This window comes from Gordionus sp. m RMFG-2023, chromosome 1, assembly GCF_954871325.1.
Source record: "Gordionus sp. m RMFG-2023 chromosome 1, tfGorSpeb1-WG-v2, whole genome shotgun sequence".
Taxonomy (NCBI): Eukaryota; Metazoa; Nematomorpha; class Gordioida; order Chordodea; family Parachordodidae; genus Gordionus; species Gordionus sp. m RMFG-2023.
In genome coordinates this window covers 11,903,575-11,926,237 of record NC_088775.1, presented here as the reverse complement: position 1 = coordinate 11,926,237, position 22,663 = coordinate 11,903,575, and the positions used below count along the sequence as shown (strand labels likewise).

Sequence of the window (22,663 nt, the reverse complement as noted above, 5' to 3'; positions counted from 1 at the left end):
TAAGAAAATTTTGTATAATATTGTATTTGATAAGAAGTTTAAAATACTTGTTTTTTAAATTATTTTCTAGTCAATATTTTCTAGTGTTGTTAAACGCCTCGTTTTGAGCCCATTTTTACAAAAGGCTAACTCAGTTATTTATCCAGAAAAATATTATGCAAGCCTGAAAATTTTGCTCATAGAAGGATCAAAGGTCTACAAATATAATATCGAAATTTCGAGGCTTAGTTAATATTTTTCTGGCGAAAATATTGAGTTTCCCGTTTTTAAAAATCGGCTCAAAACGAGCCGTTTAACAACATTAATATTTTATACACACTACTATTAGTATTTTCAATAAAAAAATTATATTATACTTATATTGTATGAGAATTTAAGCTGAGGCTAGTTTTTAAAGCAAATTTTATTAAAAAAAATGTCATTAAACTTTATTTCAACTTTACATTTAAAAAACTTTATTAAAACTAAAAATAATAAAAAATAGGCTTGTAATATCCATTAGCATGAATTAGTAAATAATAGTTACAAATAAAAATATAATTATTATTAAAATTATGAATAATTTAATGGAATAGCTAAAACATAAGACCCGGCCAAAAATCCCCCCCCCCCATAAGAAAATCCTGGATACCCCACTGGTACAGATATCTGAAGAGATAAAATTTGTTTAATATAATTATTTCTAAGATTTCTTGTGCTACAAGAAGGAAGAAACTGTAGGTGCCCAACCAGAAGGAGTCTATACGACATCATGCGGTCACCTCATATTTGGATATAAAAGAGTCTATTATTTCTAGGAGAAATAAAGGAGTGTTTTGAACCAAATATTTTATCTGAAGCAGATACTTTATTCGATTCAATAAGACAACCAATTTTCTTTTTGCATTGGAATGTATAGTTATTTAATTGCACAGCAATTTTGTGCAATATTTTACAAAAGAATGATATATATTTGGAGGAGACTATGAGATTCGCCATTATAATATATAGCAACTTTAAAAATTAAGAAATATAATTGATCATAAATTTCATGAAATTTTTGAAACGAATCGTTCCAATATAAATCAGTTTTTATTCCACTTTTGGACACATTCTTGACTCAAATTTATGAAAGATTTGTGGTCACAAAATGAGGCTATCTAATTTACAAATTTTATTGCCTATTAATCTTGAGGTCTTAAATCTTGATCACAAAAAATTAAATATTTGACTGAATTTTATTCAAGGGATATTAATGCATCTGAAAGCCAATTGATTTCTGAATTTAAATCTTTGTACGAGATATTAAACTAGATAATATCATGAGAAATACAATGGAATCATTGCATAGTTTAAAATATATTTTGAAATTTTTTTTAAAATATATTAAAACTAACTATATATTTTGGCAATATTATCAATAAGTATAAGTACAAATAAAACAACCTTTCCTTACGGAGAATAAAAGCCTATCTTAAAAGTAGGTTAAATGGTTTAGCCTCACTTAATATTTATCGAGATTTAATCCCACCCAAAACTAATTATTCTAAAATTGGCGCAATCACAAAGATGATTAAATTTTCACTTATGAATATGAACCATATTTTATTTAGTATTTTTAAATAATCATATTTTGATCCAATATTTATTGTTATTTACATACCTTTATTTAAATTTAGCTATAAATTTTTTGTTTATTCAAATTATGTTTTTATGTGTCCGAAATTGTTATTCTTTAAATAGGATTGGTTATAACAAATTCCATGGAACTACTTTTAGAAAATAATATAGCCAAAATTCATTTTGAATTCATGTTCCAAATTATGATTATAAATGTATTTTATTTATTCAGATTGGGTTATTAGTATGGAACTTACTCAGATACAAAAAGTGTAAGGTCAAAAATATAAAAAGCAGTTTTATTTTCTAATTAATATTTAAGAGAAAAATCTTTGTGTTTTTTAATAAAATTAATATAAAGTTTTTTTTAAAAAAAAATTAAAATTAAAAATTACGAACGTCAGGGGTAACTTTTACCCTTCCGCGCCGCTTATTATACTTCTTCTCTATTTTTAGATTTTTTTAAAATATATTTATTTATAATTGTTAATCCCAAGTAAATAGATGAAAATACATTGTCACAGATGTTAAATGTTCTAGGTTCATCCACATTATATATATCACCCAGCTGTCAACTTAAACTGTTTATACAATAATAAACAGGCCAATCATCTTCGATTGTCATTCGGGACCATAAACAAACTCTTATGGCTTCTAGTGTTCTTATTATAGTTGTGTAATAACTATGTGTGTATTTTCAGTAATGTGTTTTTTTCAACTTTAAATCCTTTTTTGAGCGTCTTATGAATTGTAAGTAATTTTACCGTTAACTTTAAGTCATTCATAATTTGTATTAAAAATCTATGAAAAAACTAATGTAAATTATATTAAGTTCAAATGTTTATGACCAAATTATCTGAAATTCATAGGATAGGTATTCCAAACATGATAAAATACATTTTCGGTAAAATCAGATTTTTAAATTTTATAAAAAAAAGCGCTCAAAAAATGATTTAAAGTTGAAAAAAATAACACATTGCCGGAAAATAACATTGCCGCTAACAACTATATTTTTTAGCTGTTTAAGCGAATTTGTAGAAAGCTAAAGAAATCGGCTAAATCTATTTTTTGCCGAAAACCATTACTTTGGCCTTTGGTGGTTTTCTTAAAAATATATGAGCTCAAATTTGGAAAAAAACTAATATTAATTAAAACACTTTTATGTTAACTGCCGGTACGCGTTCGTGGATTGGAGCGAAAGAGCCGGAATTTCGCTATTAACCATTCTATACTTATAAATATAATTAGATTTTTTATTAAGAATAAATCACTGCCTAAAAATGGCTAGTAAACATCCCTCTCAAACCTTTCACATTAATTTAAATTAAATTTAAAAATATTTAATTACCACATATACTGTCAATATTATAAAATTGCCTATTCAATTTTAAATCCTGTTAGGGAAAAAATTAAATACTATATGGCATATTTTTATTATGAGGATGTTAAAGTATCCCATAATTTAAATGCAAACTATGGCATAGAAGATTAACTATAGTTGATTATGTTTCAAAAAATTATAGATGCTTTCAATAATTTCAAACACATTTATTATATATTTTGACAACTCTAACCATTAGTACTTCTGCCAATGAAGAACATTTTCTTCTTTAAGAAGAATAAAAACATATCTGATAAGTACTACCTCTGAAAATGGATTGAATGGGTTAGCCCTTATTGATATACATAGGGAATTGGCACCAAGTTATGAAATCATTAAAAAAAATTAGTTTAAAACCAATGGATTGAATTATACATTATAAATTTATAATATGCTTCTTAATTATATCGTTTCATATAATTACATTTTTTAATACACCATATTCTTTTCCATGAATATACTTTGTAAAGTCTATATTCAATGCAATAATTCTTAAGAATAATTTTGTGAAATAATCTATATTTCCAACATTTAATTTTTTTTTAAATGGTTAAAAATTATATATTCTTTTTTACAATTCATTTTTGAGATATTTATTTTATATTCATATACCGATTATACACTTAATATTTTATCATTGCTTTATATTTAATTTTGTTTAGTAGAAATTGTTAATATTTTATAGTCACTAGTCCTAATAAATTTATGAAACCTAAGATATTTTTATCTAAATTCACATAACTAGATAGTACTAACCAACATGATTTAGTTACCTAGCAGACGATACCAACTTGTTCCGTGCTATGGCATTCAGCCCACGTATTATCGGATACCGGAGTCCCATGGCTAACATTAGCTCTTACCCCCTCCCCCCTCCCACCCGCACCTATAGCGAATTCCTGTTTATCCACCAATTAGAATTTATATTTAGTCTGAATAACTTTTATAAAAAAAATTAATACGAAGAATGTGAAATTTAAAAAGTTACTTTCAGCGTGTTAAAATTTAAATTTATACATTCAAAACTTTTCTGAGCGTATATCACATTAAACATTTTTTTGAACCAATGAATCGCTAAATTTATGGTTTAAATATCAAATATCAATGTATATATTTTTTAAAATACTCGATAAGGAAATACCTGCCCCGGGATTACACTATCCCCGGTTTCTCACTCCTTTGAAAAGCCTTTCTTATCATAAGACGAATGTTACACATAATTTTTTTTCTTTCGCCACACTTCTCATTTATTCTTAGTCTTCCTTTATTTGATCACTTTTTAATTTATTTAAAAAAAATACATGCCGTTTTGTTTCTCTTGTCAAGTTATTTGAGGAAAATTAGATTTACTGAAAATCCTTCGCCATTTATGCGGGGCCGGAGGCCGAGCTAGCGCAAAGTGCTACTATAATTATATGCTTACGAAAAAAAAATTAGTTTATTAATAAATATTATATGATAGATTGATATTTGAATGTTTTAAGGTGCAAATTCTTTTTTACTCGTAAATAAATTTGTTACAAGCACTGGCGTATCCAGGATTTTGCTAAGGGGCGGGGGGAAAACTATTGGGTGAATTTTTTCCTCATAACATTTGCTAGAGATCTTTAAGTCCACTTAATATAGGCCTTTGGGTATATTAGATTTTTATAAAAATAATTTTGGGGGGTTCGCATTTTTTAAATACTTCTTTTTTTCTAAAAATTTTAAATTATGGTCGTTATTTTATTTTAAAGTTATTAATTTTTTACTAATTTCTCTCAAATTCTTTCATATTTTATGTTTTAAGAAAGAGGGGGTGTGGGATTTTTATTAACTTAAAATGATATTTACGAGAACAGGCAAATTTGCGGTGGGGTAATTTCCTACCCCCCTCCTCCTCCTCATTAGAAAATTTAGGCATGCCCTGTCCTTCCTGTCCGTAAAATATTTAAAAAACCCACATGTTCACCAGCCTGTTTTTTAATTACCCGACCACCTGTTGTTTAACTCGCCCAATGGCGAGCTTAGGTGGGCGGGCTCAAACCTCATCTGTCGTAAACTTCTAGCTTTTGGTAATAATGAATTAAAGATATTATTGTAAAATAAAAACACATTTTATTTAAATATTAAAAAAAGAAATTATTTTTTATTTTCTCCATTAAAATTAAATTGCTTTTGCATTAATCTTGACCTATATACAATATATAAATATAAGAATAAATACCTTTTTTTTTCCTTTTAGTTTTAGCGAACGGTTTAAATAAATAATGTTTTCATTTTTCTCGAAATATAATTTTTATAAATATGGAAATAATATTATATTATAAGTATAAAAATACCACTAAAAAATTCCTTAATTTAAAGAATATAATATAATATATATTTAATTATGGATTTAATAAGTGTGTTCCCAAAGAAAAATGAACTTTAATTGTATATCTCAAAATTAATGTATAAAAATTCTTTGGTTTTGTCTAATTTTGTGGTCGTCTATATTTTTTAAGAAACCTGAATAAATTAGTTTATATAAATGGTATCCAAGTTTTTTTAATTTTCAAAAAGTTGTATTCGAAACAAAAATTATAATAGAATTTATATTAGAGATTCTCTATACCTTCTTTTCTTTATTTTTATTTTTTCATTAAGAAAAGTGAATCATTAAATAATATATACTATAAGTTTAATATAACAATAATATCAATCCTGACGATGCTATTTTAATAAAAAGAAACTACATAAAAAAAGTATAAGGAAGAATAGTGTTTTTAAAATGGCTACTCAATATTTCATCTAGAAAATAATTACGCAAAACTAAAGATTTTGCAAATGAATGGCCTAAAGGTTTGGACATCTAGTATGAAATCTCGAGACTAAGACAATTTTTCAGGCTAAAATATAGAGTTAGCCGTTTTTAGAAAATCATGATGTTTAACAACACTAGTAAGAAATATTGATTTTTAGATTTAATAAATAGGCAAAAGTAGAACTTTAATTTTTAAAGATTATAATGTCCTCATGTAATAATCTTAGTATAAAATATGGTTTTCTCAGAATTAAGAAAAAGTCAAGCTATGAAGCGGCCTGGCCGCTACTTATTAGTAATTTTTCAAATGAATGCGTGCTTTAACTATCGCTATTAAATACGCCTTCGTTACTTTAAAAATTCTGCCTGGTATTTTATCCTTTTTGTTTCGCTCTAGGAGTTTAGAGAGGTTCACTATAAACGAATGTTGGTCAAACTTACTTTATTTAAAATTAATTTTTTATTTCATAATTTTTCATATTTAAAAGTTTAAGTAAAACTAAAATAATAAAAATAAGGAACTTAACCGGTCAAATAAATCCTTAATTGGTAGGGTGGGTTAAAAAAAATTTTTTTTTGATTGGTAAAATTTTAAAAAAAAATTATTGGTGGGCGGGTTAAAAACTCGCTAATAGCAAACCTACAGGTTAGAGTTAATAATAAAATACTGCAAACATAGTCATAAATGAAATCTTTATTAAAATTAGAATTAAAAATGACATGATTCTTAACGAAGAGTCCAACCTTACCCCTGCATTCACAATCAGCGCGAACTCGCGGCAAATTACACGTGAATTCGTGCCAAAGGTGAATGAAAGGTTATCCTGCATTCATAGTTAGCATGAATTCGCCTATAAAAAATATGGCTCTATTTTTGTGTATTTATGTTCTTCGCCGCCAATTCGCGCTAACTGTAAATGGAGGGTTAAGTGTTCTTCGATATAATATATGAACACGTATAAGTATATCTTGGGAAAAAAATGATTTTGATATCCTGGAAATAATTACTTATATGAATTTGATTTCTATTCAAATAAATATCTTCGATAATATAGCAGCTGGTACACTACGAGGATCGCTCAAAAAAATAATGATAAGATATGATATCATGAAATTTATTTTATTCTAATTAAATACCAGTGATACTGTGGTTGATGCATTAACGCTTTTTCCCCCATTATCGCAAATAATTCGATCTTTCTGTCTGAGACATATTATACTTTTTGAGATTAAAAGGTAGAATATTTTATTAATTATAAGGTAATCTATTATATTTCCTATCCCAATAATTATTATTGCACAAATAAATTAAATGTCTTTCAAACACTTTTAAATATATTAGTGGTAGTTCGCTAATGGTGCAAAAAATAAGTGTTTTGTAAATCAATATATCTATCAAAATGAAAGGAATGGTAAATGGACAGATCATGAAAAATTTTTTTTATCTCTTCACTTTGGCGAGGTTAAAAAAAATATGAAGTAGTTAGCATTCAAATACATTTTATATAGTTGGAATAGAATAGCAGGAAGATAATTTTTATTTTAAATTAGATCAAAATATTGTTTCCTACTACTAATCTTAGCTTTAAAGGGTAGCTCAATTCAAGAAAAAAAGAACCAAATAATGGTGGAAATTTAGTTTAAAGAAAATATTTTAATTTATATTATGATGTGATTTATACTTATATATCCATTCATATTTAAAGTAAAAAGTGCATATATCTTTAGATTATGATGATATTAATATTAATTACTAAGAATAATAAAGTCAAACCGATAAAATCTAGATTTAGTAGCATGATAAAAATATCATCTTTTTCTTAATAATTAAACAATTTGATAAATGGAAAATATTATTTATTTACAGAATTAAATAATATTATAAATTCACCTTGCACTTTCTTATATTGTTAACTCAATTAAGTCGATTTTAAAAAAAATGGCTAAAATTCCTAAACCTCTAGATTTCACAAATAGATTCCCAAGCCTTTCTGCCATTTATTAACAAAATTTACCGGTTTAAACATAATATTTTTTTGGCGAAAATCTTGATCTAACTTATCTTTTAAAAAAAGATTGGCTAAATCAAGCAATTTAACAGCAACATTTTCTTTCATTAGTTTATCGAAATTATTAATTCAGTTATTAATTTATTTTCTTAAAATTTTAATTTTACTTTAGCCCCCTTCGTTTCCCTTTTTTTCCAAAATATTTATATATATATCTCAAATTATATTAAAAACCCATTTTAAGAGTATAATACGTATAATATTGAAAAATTTATGCACGTATTTTCACTTAATCTGTATAGTGGGCAGGGATAGGCTAAATGCGTAAATCTGGTATTCATTTTTTTGAGTTTAACCTATTCTAGTCTAAATGCACTAATTATTCTGCACTGACGGTTAGCGTGAATTTGCAGCCAAATTTCCAAAATATGCTGTCTTTTTTATTCTTCGCCAAAAATTCTGTATACTTCGCAGCGAATTAGTGCCAACTATGAATGAGGGATTAATTTGCAATATAGGGGAGACCTGGGATAGTGTTATCTTTGGGCAGGCCTTTTCAAATAATTTTATAATTAGTAAACTTTGATATTTGAAATTTAAACCATAAATTTATTTGAATATGACGCTTCAATGTGGTGTTCTAAAAATGTTTCGCTGAAATATATGCTTTTGAAAAGTTTTTAATGCAAATTTGAAATTTAACATGTTTTTTTACATTTTTACTAATAATTTTTTTATAAATATTATTCAGATTAAACATTAATTCGAAATGATAAAGCATTCTCAATTTTATCATGTATTAAAAATATTGATAATATTTATGGTAATTTAATATCTTGAAATTAAATTTTAGAAAATGTAAAGACTTGGGGCAGGTTTTGGCCGGGTGCGTATTAGCCAATTTTAAGTAGGGATTATTTTGAATAAAAAAATAATCTAACTATATAAACACATTAGAAGCCACGAGTTTGTCTAAAATCACAATGACAATTTGAAGATGATTGACTTCTTTTTTTATAAATATAAGTGACAACAAGTTCTTCAGGGTGATAAATATAATCTAGATAAATCTGGTAAATTTAACATATTTTACAATTTATATTTTATTTAACTTCGGATTAACATTTATTAAAAAAAATTTTAAATCTAAAGATAAGGAAGCCCCATGACACGCAACTCTAATGTCAATAGCTGGGTGATTTTTATATATTTCTTAAATTTTCATTTTTAAAAAAAATTATATATTAATAAAAATTTATATGATTTTTGTCTTAAATATTACATTGCAAAGAATAAAACTACGTTTGAACTATTTGAAAAATTTGCTACATTTATTTTTTTAGCACTTCAAATTTTTATCCTACTCCTAAAACTTTAGTATTTTTATTAAAAATTAAAAATTGAAAAATATTTGTAAATATTCGAAATTATTTGTAAATTCGTAATTATTATTAAGTATAATAAAAATTATCCATAAATATTTGAAATTATTCTAACATGTTCCTTGCGGAACTTTTTATTTTTTTTACGTTTTTTCCACATCTTAAATTCATTTTTTAAAAATATTTTTTAAAAAAATTCAATTTGCGAATTGAATATTTGACAAATCTAACCGAATATTATCCGATTCGAAGATATGAATTGAATACGAATAATGGAAATATTCGATTCTACAATTAAAGATAAAGGGGGGGGGGGGTGAACAAATTTTATATAAATATTGATGCTTATTTTCTTAGGGCGTTTTTTCTTCCATGTGGTTTTTGTTTCATGGCCTTGGTCTTATATGAGCCACTGATTATAGTGAACTAATTGTGTCCCAATCACTATGATGAAATTATATATATGTGGTATTGAGATATTGAACTCCTGGGAATTCTAAATATCAAAAAATCTGAATTGATCATATTCTAGCGATATGTCATTTAAGACAATTTTTGCCCCCCTGCCCCCCTACCAATTTAATTTATATTTTTATTTATGCGAAATGTTTAAATTAATACAGCTTTAAGTATATACAAAGTTCAGTCTACTCTGAAATTCACAGTTAATCTAAAAACAATGCTAGAATACAATTTCGGTCGTATCAAATTTTTTTTTAAAAAATCATTTTATCTTCCGCCCCCCTCCTCCTTTTATGTATTCTATTCCATATCACAATATGGCATATATAATATTATTACATAATTACAATATTATAAAATAAAACGAAACGAAACAAAATGGCAGCCTATGGGATGAGAAATAAATATCGTTCTTTTTGATAATGCGAAATGCTGGGCACAAAGGTTTGAAACGAAATCTTAGGTAATATTTTTCTGCCTAAAATCTTTAGTTAGCCATTTTTAAACATCGGCCCAAATCGAGTGGTTTAACAACACTATGTTGTTTTATTTGTTTTGTTTTTTTCCATAAATTAAAGTTTATATCAAATATTTATAATTTTTTATGATTCCATTTTTAAAGTTCTAAAAAAAATATCGTAACAAAATCGATATTATATTTGTATCAAAAGTATTTTTTTTTCAAAAATAATATAAGTTATGTAATTTGAGTTTTTAATTTTTAAAGAGCTTCAATAAATTAGTAAATTTTTTTATATGTAAGTTAACGATCATCATAAAATTATTTATTTTTTCCAATAAACTCATATAGGTGGGTAAACTCTATTTTTTGCCGTTTATGTCGATTTTTAGCAGGCATAAGCTGCCAGGACATTGGAATCGGGTTATAAAAGAAATCAAATAATATAGCCCAATTTTCAAATGTAACCCTGGCCTCTTCTATATTCTATGTTAAAATATAGAAAATAAATTTTATAACTTTTCTTCGCTAGATCTATATTCGGATTTTCATTTATGTTTTTCAGCTCTGCCCTGAATTTTTAAAATTTTTTTATTTTGAATAATTCTGACTTGTATGTTGCAAAAAGTCTTAAAAGGAAAATTGAAAATATAAGCAATAATCGAAATATTGACCGCTCTATGATATGATTTCCCAGTATTTTTTTTAAAACTGATTAATTGGTATAATTTAAATTAATTTGTTAAAAATCGGGCAGACCCGGCCCTTGCCTTGATAATTTTTTAAAAATTTTAAGCCTGGTCCGGTCCATTTTGGATTTTTAAAATTTAAACTTGGTCCGGCCCGGATCATACCATTTTCGGCCTGTTCAGGGTGAGGTTTGCGGGTCTCTGATAATTAGTGCTATGACAGTTGACTCATTGGGGAGAAGGACGTGCTGAAGTGTCCTGAAATATTTTAAGCGCCACCTGAAATTTTTAAAAAAGGGTAATTTTAAAGATATTTTCTAAAGAGTAGGTCATTTTAAAAATATATTATCTAAAAAAAGTATGCCAATTTCTAAAAAAGATCCCTTCTTTTTACAAAGTTGAGCTTTCCTGATATTGTAAAGGTTAATGTCACCCTCGTCACATTTGCTTAACTAAGATCTTAAAGTCATTTGATCGTAAATTAGTACACTTTTCTGATTGGTCCGTTTAATAGTTGTAAATTAAGATATATCTTAAATATTGTTAAAATTTTACTTAGAATTATCCGATATATTAAATAAATGCATGAATAGAATAATTACCTGCATAAAAATTCGTATTAATAAATATGTCATTCATTTTAACTGAAATAGACTAAAATGTGATTAAAATCTTACGATCAAAGTAGGTCGCCACCATGAATATCAACTCAAGTGCAAGCCCTAATTCTATCATATATATAAAAAAAATTTTTACCAATAGTAGTGTTGTCGATTAAAAAGGTTAAATCAATATTTTAACTTGAATATATGTTAGCCTCGAGATTTCGTAGGTCTTCAAACCTTGCCATATATGGGAAAAATTTTTATGCTTACATAATATTTTCCTGGATAAAATATTGAGTTAGCCGTTTTTAAAAATGGGCTCAAAATGAGCCGTTTAACAACACTAACCATTAGATTAACTATTAATATTATTTAAATCATAATTTGTCGCGAAACTGGGATAATTCAAAAAGAGATAAGTACGACCATTTATATGAATCAAACTATTTTTAATGCAATATTACTATATAAATAATAAAATTTTATTACAGCGTTTTGCAGACTTAATGGATAACATTTCCATATTTTTTAATTCGTTTGTAAATAAAATTATTTAACTTGTAAAAATTGTTAATATTTAAATATGTTATTGTAACAATTTTTTTTGCAAGTCAAATAATTTTTGCAGAACAAATTAAAAAATATGGAAATGTTTTCCATCAAATCTGGACAACACTGTGTATCATAAAACTTTACGATTTTTGATCTTTTTTCTTCTTAAATCCGGTATCCTTGTTTTATCATTAAAAATAAACATGATCCTATGTTTGGCATGATCATAGGTAACCCTTTTTTTGGATTAAAATCAAAATATAAATAAATACCTCAATTTACTATAAAAAAAATATTAAAGATGCAATTTGAAGATACAAGTTAATATTTACCGATTTTATAAGAATTCTTAAAAAATCTGGCGTGCTCCGGTGTCACGCTATGTTTATTTATTTATATCATTCTTCCTTAGCAAATTGTGTTTAAAAATAATATTTCAGATCCCCTTTTTGAATTTTATTAAAAAATTTAATCATATTTTAGAGAATAATTAATTATTGGACCAATAATATGATTACTCACGTTGAAGCGATAACAACCATCAAAAAAATTTGATTTATATCTAAAAATAGAATAGGAGAGATCGGGCGATCCCAGAGCATGTTTTAAAAACTAATAAACTTTGATATTTAAAATTTAAGCCAAATGTGTTTTTTCGCAGAAAATATTATTCACGTAAGGTTTTAAATGAAATTTAAATTTTAGCAAGTCAAGAGTAACTTTTTAAATTTTTACATTAATGTTTTTTATAAAAGTTAATAAGACTAAACATCAATTCTAACTATAAAGTATAATCTCAATTTATTATGTATAAAAATATTGACAATATTTATGGTAATAATTTAAATTTTAATTAGTAATACGAAGATGGTTGAATTATTTTTTGTAAATTATATGACAGTTGTGACAATAAGTTCTTCCGGACCATATTTAAAATGTGGATGAACCTGGTACAACATCAATTCTAAATGCTTAAAATGATCTCAATTTTATCATGCATAAAATATTGATAATATTTATGGTAATTTAACATCTTGAATTTGAATTAGGTGTGAAGACCTTGGGCAGATTTTAACGGGGAGCGTATTAGCAATTTTTAGGGGAACTATATATAAAAACACTAGAAGACACAGAGCTTTGTCTATGGTCACGAATACCAATATGAAGATGGTTGAATTATTTTTCAAGTTATCTGACGGTTTTAAGTGACACTATGTTCTTCCGAGTGATGTCTTCTTGTCTTCTCCAATATTTTATCGGCCCATATATTTATTAAAGTTAATAGGTGGTGCAGGAATTAGTCAAGGTTTATTTTCCCAATATGGGGGATTATATTATAAATTTAAAAGTGGCAACTCACTTTCATCAGTTGATGGCATTCTGCAGCGTGGGAATTGAAAACCCATTATAAATAATATAATCATTAAAATAGGATGTATTGTAGAGATCGGCAAATCACGCTTCGGGACAAATAAAAACAAATTTGTTCAGGACGGGCAGGACAAATTTTTTAAAAAAAATTTCGGACCGGGCGGGCTTGAAAAATTAGGTCCGATGCAAATCACTACTGCATTGTATATAAAAATAATGAGATAATCACTTAAACTTAATGTTGAAGTAATATAATGTACAAAATATTACATAACAAATTGAATATTTTAATAAAAATGAATAATATTAATAAATCTCAAAATTCATCTTCCAAAAATGAAGCATTATAATTAATTTTCTTATAATAGAATATTATTTTAAAAATATTCGAGCTTATTATAAAGATCTGCAAATCACGTACCGGCCCGTACCTGGGCTGGGTTTTTTTTAAAAAAAAATTTTGGTTCGGGCTGGGTCGGGCCAAATATTATCTAAAAAAATTTTGGGCCGGGCCGGGTCGAGCTTAAATTTTTAAATATAATATCATTACATTTTGACAAATAAATAGATATATTTTAACTTGCAGGAAGCGTTAATATTTTTTATTTACACAATATTTTTTTACATATCAAAAAATATATTAAATTTTTCTATATTTAAATAAATTCGGGCTTGGTCGGTGACAAATTATTTTTATTTTTGGGTCGGCCTTTTCGGTGTAAATAAATAAAATTGTCAGGATGGGCAAGAGAAATTAATTCAAAAAAAATTCAGGAGGGGCCGAGCTTGAAAAATTTGGCTCGATGCTGATCACTACTTATTATTCTATGGAAATATTTGCTCATTCAGCTTATTTGTATTTTAATAAAAAGTTCATTTAACATAGAGCTTAACTTTTTTTCGTTCACGCTAAGCCAAAATTTAACTCCCCCACTCCCTTTTTAAATTTCATTTTTATGACAATGCAAAATATAACCCACTCTTAAAATGCATTTATTTCATTTTTACATTTGCGTCAAACATTATTTTCTTTCTAAAATAAATAAATGATGTTTAATTAACATTTTAAAAAAAAGTATTGTTAAAATTCCCCATATTGAGATTTTTATTCGCATTTTTGTAATTTTTTCTCGGATTTTTCCCAAACCGATAATTTAAAAATTTATTTTTATTAAAATATTCATTTTTATTAAAAATTCATTTTTATTAAAATAAATCAAAAATTCTTTTTTAATATTTTCATGAAGATATAAAACAGAAACAATATTTTAATGAGAAGTGATTCATAAATTTTCCCTTATTTTGATAAAATATATTGGTGAAGTATCTTTCAACCGTACACAAATAATTTTGAAAATATTTATAAATCTTAATAAGACATCAATTATAATGATAAAAATTTGTAGATATTTGTAATTTATGATTTAAAAATATTTTTATTATAGGTGTGGGCTTTGTGTAGCAATAAAAAAATCTAAAATAATATTTGCGAAAGCTCACCTAGCAAGACTAATTTTGTTAAATTCAACGTTTTGAATAAGATAGTTAATCATTCCCACTCCAAAAGTAATTAATAAATATTAAAATCAAGAATTGAGGATATTATAATTTATTTATTAAAATATATAGCTCAATAATCATTATAAAATAAAATTAATAAAACCAAAAATTATAAAAGTTTAAGAAAACTAACAAAAAGTAAGAATTATAAAATTTTTCTTCTTTTTTGCATTTTCGATTTCTTTATTTTGTACTAATTTTAAACACTAAAATTTACATAAAGGAAATCAGGGCTAGTTGGCGCAAGAGGCTTGTCAGTTCATCGGATTTTATTTAAAAACCAGACATATTTAAAAATTCAAATTTAAATATGTAATATCATTGTATAATATGTATATTTGAAGCTAAAAATATTTTATGCCCCTCAGCTATTTATTTTTATGATAAAATATGTTTTTTAGGTAAAACCAAAAATGTTTTTACACCATAATATTAGGTGACATTAAAATATGAAGAGTTTAAAAATAATAAAATTGACATTATATGAAATTTAAAAACCCCTTTTCGCATTTCAGATGGTTTCATGTTTTACAATTACACAAAATTTTTTTTTAATCTACGTCTTTAATAAATTTTTCAAAGATATAAATGTTTAAAATGAATAGGTATTTGAAAATTTTTTTTTTTTACGAAAACTTTTGGAGATAATATGAAAATCGATATTTTAAATATAATATGATTTACAAAATATGATACAAATAATTTGCTCATAAATATTATATATTATGGAAAATTCCTCAATTTTCTGATTAATGCCTTAAAAAAAGAGGGCAAATTTTAGATTTGCTCTTTATTATTTGACAGGGTATCTTCTAGCAAATTATATGCTTCAAAATATTTTCTATAATCTAACTTAAGAGCTGCCAACATCAAATAACAATATATAAAAATAATTATAAATAGTGACTGATCGATCAATTAAAAAATATGAGTATATTTAAATCAGCTTTCAAAATATATTTTGATATCCGGCCTTTTGTAGCCTTGCCCCTACCCTGAGATTTGACATTTAAATTTTCTAAAAATGTTTAGTAAAGAATTTCTTAGGAAGATATACAAATGCAAAAAATTTTCAACATATCGAAAGTTTCTTTTAAAATTATTTTATAAAGGTCACTCAAAGCAAATATCAATTCTTAATTGCAAACTAATCGCGAAAAAAATAAAGTTATTTTCAATAATGCGCAGTAATTGAGCGTTTACGTTTTGCTGTAAACTTTTTTAATAATAACAAAAACGTAACACTATCTATCCCTTGTTTAAATAGAGGTTGACTTTTTCATTGGTATCGTCAATTCAAAATTTTAACCGCATTAATAGTAAACGCCGTTTGTTTAAGCGTTGCGTTATTACAAAATAAAGGCAATCCAATAGTAATAAATTTATAAATATGGAGCGTTATGATAACGCCGTGATAAAATTTGAAAAACATATGTTGATAAAAAAATTATAAAAATAATAGCGAATTCGATAAAAGGTAGGGAAAATTGCCAAAATGGCCGGTTTTTTTTTCAAAAAAAGGCTCTAAGATTTGGGTTTAACCAAGCAAATTTTATATCAATATGTAGCGCAATTCATAATCTTTAAAATAAATTTTAAATCAAAAGCTCTATCTATAATAGTTTATGTATGAGCTTAATGAGGTTATGTGAAAGTTATTTTCCTGGCCAGTCAGAACAAGATACTATGTGTTATGACCATAATAGAATTTTATTATAAATATTAAGTATTACAACATGAAATACCTGTAAACCTATGTTATCTTCATTTTTTAGATATAAAAAAATTTAATTATACACTAATTTAATTAATATTATGTTAATATTTTTTCACTTTTTAGATATATAAAAATTTAATTATTCACTAATTTAATTAGTATTAAGTAACATTTAAATTTATCATCATCTACTTAATTATAATATTTTATAAATGAATATCTTAATTATTTTTTTGTTAAACATTCTTATTTCAATCTAAAATTAACCACTATTATTTCAATAATGTAATCATTCATTAAAATTTTTTGATGTTCAATAAACTTAATTATGAATACGCAATAATAATTTATGTCATTATTAATTTATAAACGGGAAAATTATAATATTATTATTTATACATAAATAACAAACAAATATATCATCATTATTAATATATTAAGCATAAGCCTATTCTTCATAATAAATGTAGGAATATTTCTTCTCACATATAATATACAGCCACTCATCATAATTCTTCTTTAGGTTTATTAAACTTTAACTCATAAAATTCTGTGCAAATTCTTATTAAAAAATAAATAATTTTTAACATAAAAATTTATATAATTAAATCTATGATAACTAATTAACATGAAATTCGAATGTATAATTAATACCATTAAAAAGTACTCTAACGTGTTATAATTGATAAATCTATGTTAACTAATAATCTATAAGTTAATTCTAATATGTAATATCAATAAAAATGCTTTAACATGATAAGTTTTAACGATTTTATGCTAAACTCATTAATGATTTTCTAGTTTGTCTTGTATTATATAATCTTATAAAATTCGAATATTAATCTATTTGAATTCTATTCTATATGGGGATAATGCAAAGTCTCTTTGAATGGTTTACACAAGCTTTTCATTTCAATATGAATGTATGGATTTTGGCCAGTCATTACATGGCCAGACAATACTCATGTGTCTATTATTATCAAATGCCATTATATGTATATTAAATGCCATTATATGTATATTAAATGCCATTATATGTATATTAAATGCCATTATATGTATATTAAATGCCATTATATGTATATTAAATGCCATTATATGTATATTAAATGCCATTATATGTATATTAAATAAAACTTATAAGCTCTTATTTTTTGTGTGAATAGTGGTAAAAGTCTAAGGATGATATTTATATAAAATTAAATATCCTAAATTAATTTTTTTACCAACTATAGCATGATTTTCTTAGAAAGAGGTACTAAAAACAGTTTAAGATATACTTTTATTTGATTGCTCTAATCTTTAAATGAACTTAGATAAGGTACATATCATAAATATACACATTTTGACCAATTTTGAGAGAAATTGATCCAATAGATAAAAAGTTAAAGGATGGTGGCCAGTCTTCAAACATGGCAATTTATCATCTTCCCTATATAATTTTTCTTAAATATTATATAAAATAATTATTTCAATTTTAGTTCTATCTTGAATTAGTTTTAAAGCTAAATCAGCTGTAATTGCTGCGGCGTTTATTATAAATGCAGCTTAAGTTAAAGATGGATTTTGTAAATTTATGTTCTTTTTATTTCATTTAATTTAGTAATATTTCAGTATAAAAAACATGTAATTTTCTTACACTTAATATTACATTTAATTTAATTTACAATCGAATAAAAACTTTTTGGATGAACCTGGTATACTGAACATAATTGACAATTTTTTTGTCTTATATTTACATAGGATTTAACAATTTTATATAAAAAAAAATAATCAAATTTAAGAATTAAATACCATTATCATCGCATAAGGCTGAAACTTATCCAGACTATTTTTCATAATTTTTAAATATTTATTTTTTTTTAAATATTTCATAATAATATTTAAAAAGTTTCTTAGTGTCTTATTTTTGTTTTAATGGATATTTAATTATATTTTGGAATATTGACTTAAAAATTTTAAATGATATATATTAGAGATCTGTAAAGTTCGGGCAGGGCCGGGCCTAATATTTTTAAAATTTCGGGCCGGGTTGGGTCGGACCTTGGAAATTTTATTAAATATATCTAAATTTATCAATTTTATATTGAATTTTTTATGTAAAATAAAAATTTTTGATTTAATTTATTGAAACTAAACGCTATATAAAATATGTCTTTTATTTTAAGTAATAATAAAAATTAATTTCTATATTTAAATAAATTCGGGAATTTTTTTAAAATAGATTTTGGTTCGGGCCGGGCCGGCAAAACTTTTAAAAAAAATTTGGGGTTCGGGCCGGGCCGGTAAAACATTTTTAAAAAAAATTCGGACCAGGCCGGGCTTGAAAAATTAGGCCCGATGCAGATCACATTTATCAAATTTGGATAATCTTTGCAAAACGAAATTATATTTAGTATCAAATTTAAAAAATAGGAATACATAATTTTAACTTTTATAAACAAAGTTTTAACTAGTGTCGTTAAATAGTTCGATATGAGTCGATTTTAAAAATGGCAAACTCGACAAACCAAAAACATTTACCCAAGTCTAGATATTTGGGTAATAGATGTCTAAACTTTTGTGCCACTTATGAGAAAAATCTTTAGGCTTGCGTAATATTTATCAGGATAAAATATTGAGTTCGCCGTTTTTAAAAATTGGCTCAAATCGAGCCGTTTAACAACTAGTTTTAACTCTCTTTTATAATTTAATAAAATTTTACAAACATTTATTGCCTCCAGATATTATTTTAATCTATTTAGTAAAGTTAATGCTAGTGGAGCTTGCCATTCAGGGACTTAGAACCGGTGAATACATACGTTACTTCAAAAAAGAATCGTGTTACTCCTTATAGAGAAATGGAACGCGTTGCCATTATTTCTTACCTTGTGAAAATGGGAGCGCCATACTCAATATACAAAAAAAGTAACGCGCTAATCGTTACTTAAAATACTAAATATTATATAAAAATTTTCTTTTTATTTATTTTTTTTCTGATAAATACTTTTTATTTTAACAACAATTGATTTTCAAAATTTTAATCAGATAAACAAAAGTGCTTAGTGCCCAACGTAGCACTCTCTATGCGAAACATATGTTCAACTAGCGCAGAGAATAGGAGAGTTGTATTATAATTATATTTAATAATAGGAGTGAATTTTATTTGCAAAAATTTATAACATAATCTTCAAAAGAATCTTCTTTCAGATTCTCGTGAAAATATTTTTATCTTTATCAGAATTTATTCTTAATTCATATTTTTACCTCCTTGTGTTTTTTTAGATTTGAGCTATTGCACATCGAGGTTGAAATTTGAATATAAGCACAATCTACACTTAAAAAATGTAGATTTAGTGCTCTTATTTTTCTTTATTTGTGTAAAATATATTTTCTACTCTAGTCAGGGCAGAGTTAAATCATCTTCATTTAAACAAACAAGTACTATGGACAAAATAAATTATAATATTAGAGAAACCTTGATTGATTTAATATTAATTAGATTAACTTCTTCACTGTATAAAATTCAGCAATAAAATGTAATAAATAAAATAAAAATGAAGAATTTTGGTGGTTGATTTGAAATTAAATACTCGGCTTAAATTATTTAAAAATTTTAAAAAAAATACAATAAAATAGAAAAGAATATATTTTTCCAATTAAATAGGTTTAAATTATTTATAAAATTTTAAAAAAATACAAATAGAATATATTCTTCCATAATTTTAAGTAACTTGTAACGTTTTGCGTTACTACTACTTGAAAAAATAAACGCGTTACTCGCTACCCTTCTAAAACAAGTAACGAACGGCGTTCCTTTTCCTCAAAAATGATAACCCCTTAGTAACCACTTTACTTTCAAAGCCGTGCATTAGTATCTTTTGGTATTGTACTTATTTTAAGTTGCATGAAATACTACAATAAAAAATAATGCAAAGAACCTATATGTATTTAAAATTATTAAAAATAATTTGGCAAAATTTTATTATATAGTTATAATTTAAACCAGGACTGTGAACCCACTTTTTGTAAAAGGATTCTGGTGAAAAATTTCTGAACCAAGTTCAGTTTCCGTTGGAGTCTAGAAAAATAAGGACTTATAAAATTTAGTAAAAATAGCAGAAAATTTATTATATTATAATTATTAGATATTAATCATAAAAATAATTTATCATTTTCTATTTTTTCAAAAATTTTATATAAGCGAATTATCATGATATCTTCCAAAATCTAGATGTTAAAATTTAAATATACATTTACCTAACTTTGACAGTGCATTATTATAACTTGCATTTAATTAAACTATTTTACCTTGTTATTTTTGGTCTTTTTCATTCCAAATTATATCCTACTTTAACTATTTTCGGTAAACTTGCCTAATCCTTTTTTAAATATTTAGGATCTCACATCTAAAATCTTTCAGACAATCATAGAAGTCTTCTTTTTCAGACAGAGGCTGGCTATATTAAAACTATATAAATTTCAACGGCTGTCTTGCCAAGGGGCTTTCCTCTCTGTTTTATGTTATATTTCTTCTTTTATTTTTTTACCTAATTTTTGATAGCTTTAATTAAATTTGACTAATTAGTTACTATATAATGAACTAATTTATTCATATGGATTCACATAACTTATACGTGTTGATTTTATTATAAGAAAAACATATGATTCCAAAATTTAGTTCCCAAGAATTAGTTACTAATTTTATTTATGCAACTTAGACAACTTACGCTTAATAATATTATAATACTAAAATCCTGGCGCGTAACCAATGGGGGGGGGGGGGCGGAAGGGGAAAATCTCCCCCCCCCCCATTGTAAATTTGACTGTTTTCATAAATATCATTTTAAGCCAATCACAATTTTACCCCCCCCCCCCAATCAAAATTTTACAAATATTTGAATATCAATTTTCTAACATAAAACTTATTTTTTATAAATAAATTTTATTAAAATTTCCTCTCCTTGTGAGTACATTAACATTATTCAAAAATATTAATTAGTCAAAGAGATTGAAATCAAACGGTAATTTATTTTATTATTATATATAACTATACTATTGTATTAAATTTAAAATAATAGTGAGTTAGAATTAATAAGTATTTTTAATAATATTTTAATTATTAATAAATATCTATAATATTTTAATTATTAATAAATATCTATAATTTTTTAAATATTTTTCATTTTTACTTACATTTTGTAGAACAGAAGAAATAGAAATACAAAAGTTAAATAAGGCTGAGTATGAAAAAAAGTAATATGTCGTCAGAAGCGATATCATTATTGAATTCAATTGATCAATCAGAGTTTATCATTGCTGCTAGTTGCAACAATAAATTATTTTCCTATAGCTCACTACTTTGTAGAAATTTACAAAAACCAAATTTAGATTTGGTTCATTGATTTGGCGGAAAATATATATGAACAGGTAGATACAATAAGAATGAATGTAGATGAATATTTTCATAATATTTATATAGACGTTGAATCGAAGGCTAAATTTAATGATATAACACTTAACCTCGTCTAGCACCTAGGCAATTATTGAAATGTAAAATAAATATTGGCTCAACTGAAGAATAAAATATCCATTTTCATCCCACTCTTAGATACTTTTTTATCGCAAATAAAAATACGGTTTTAAGATAAAAAAACAAGCCTTTAGCAATCTTCTATTACCCAAAGATCCTTCTTCGTTTTCTAATGCCACTATTGGTAAAATTAAATATTTAGCAAAATTTTAGTCCTATGATATTGATGCTGAAATAAATTTAATCAGTGAATTCGAATTGTGGCATAAATTTTTACTACGATTAGCTATTTTACCTGAGCATGCTTTGATGCGCTCAATCGATGAAAATAAACGTTGGCTCAATTTCCTATTATTTTGAAGTTGTTTTATATTCTTGCATGTTTGCCTATTACAACATGTACGAATGAAAGAACTTTTTCCAACTTGAGTAGGTTGAAAACATATTTACGAAGTACTACTTCCGAAACTCGGCTGAATGGGTTAGCTCTGTTAAATATCCACAGAGATTTGGTTCCAACGACAAACGAAATTCTTGATGAATTGGCAACATTCCCACGAAAATTAAAAATCACATTAT

At 25.3% G+C, this 22,663-nt stretch overlaps 1 protein-coding gene across 2 annotated transcripts in view; it reads left to right on the top strand.

The window, feature by feature from the left end:
• The window catches only part of LOC135928447 (uncharacterized), a 71,650-nt gene that overhangs the window by 14,169 nt on the left and 34,818 nt on the right, over nucleotides 1-22,663 (top strand). The window contains exon 1 of one of the 2 annotated variants that reach the window (XM_065464938.1): nucleotides 19,317-19,479. The exons of the other annotated variant lie outside the window; for it this stretch is intronic. The gene's annotated coding sequence lies outside the window, so the exon portion shown is untranslated. Of the gene's footprint in view, nucleotides 1-19,316; nucleotides 19,480-22,663 lie in introns of those variants that run through there. 2 annotated transcript variants of the gene reach the window in all.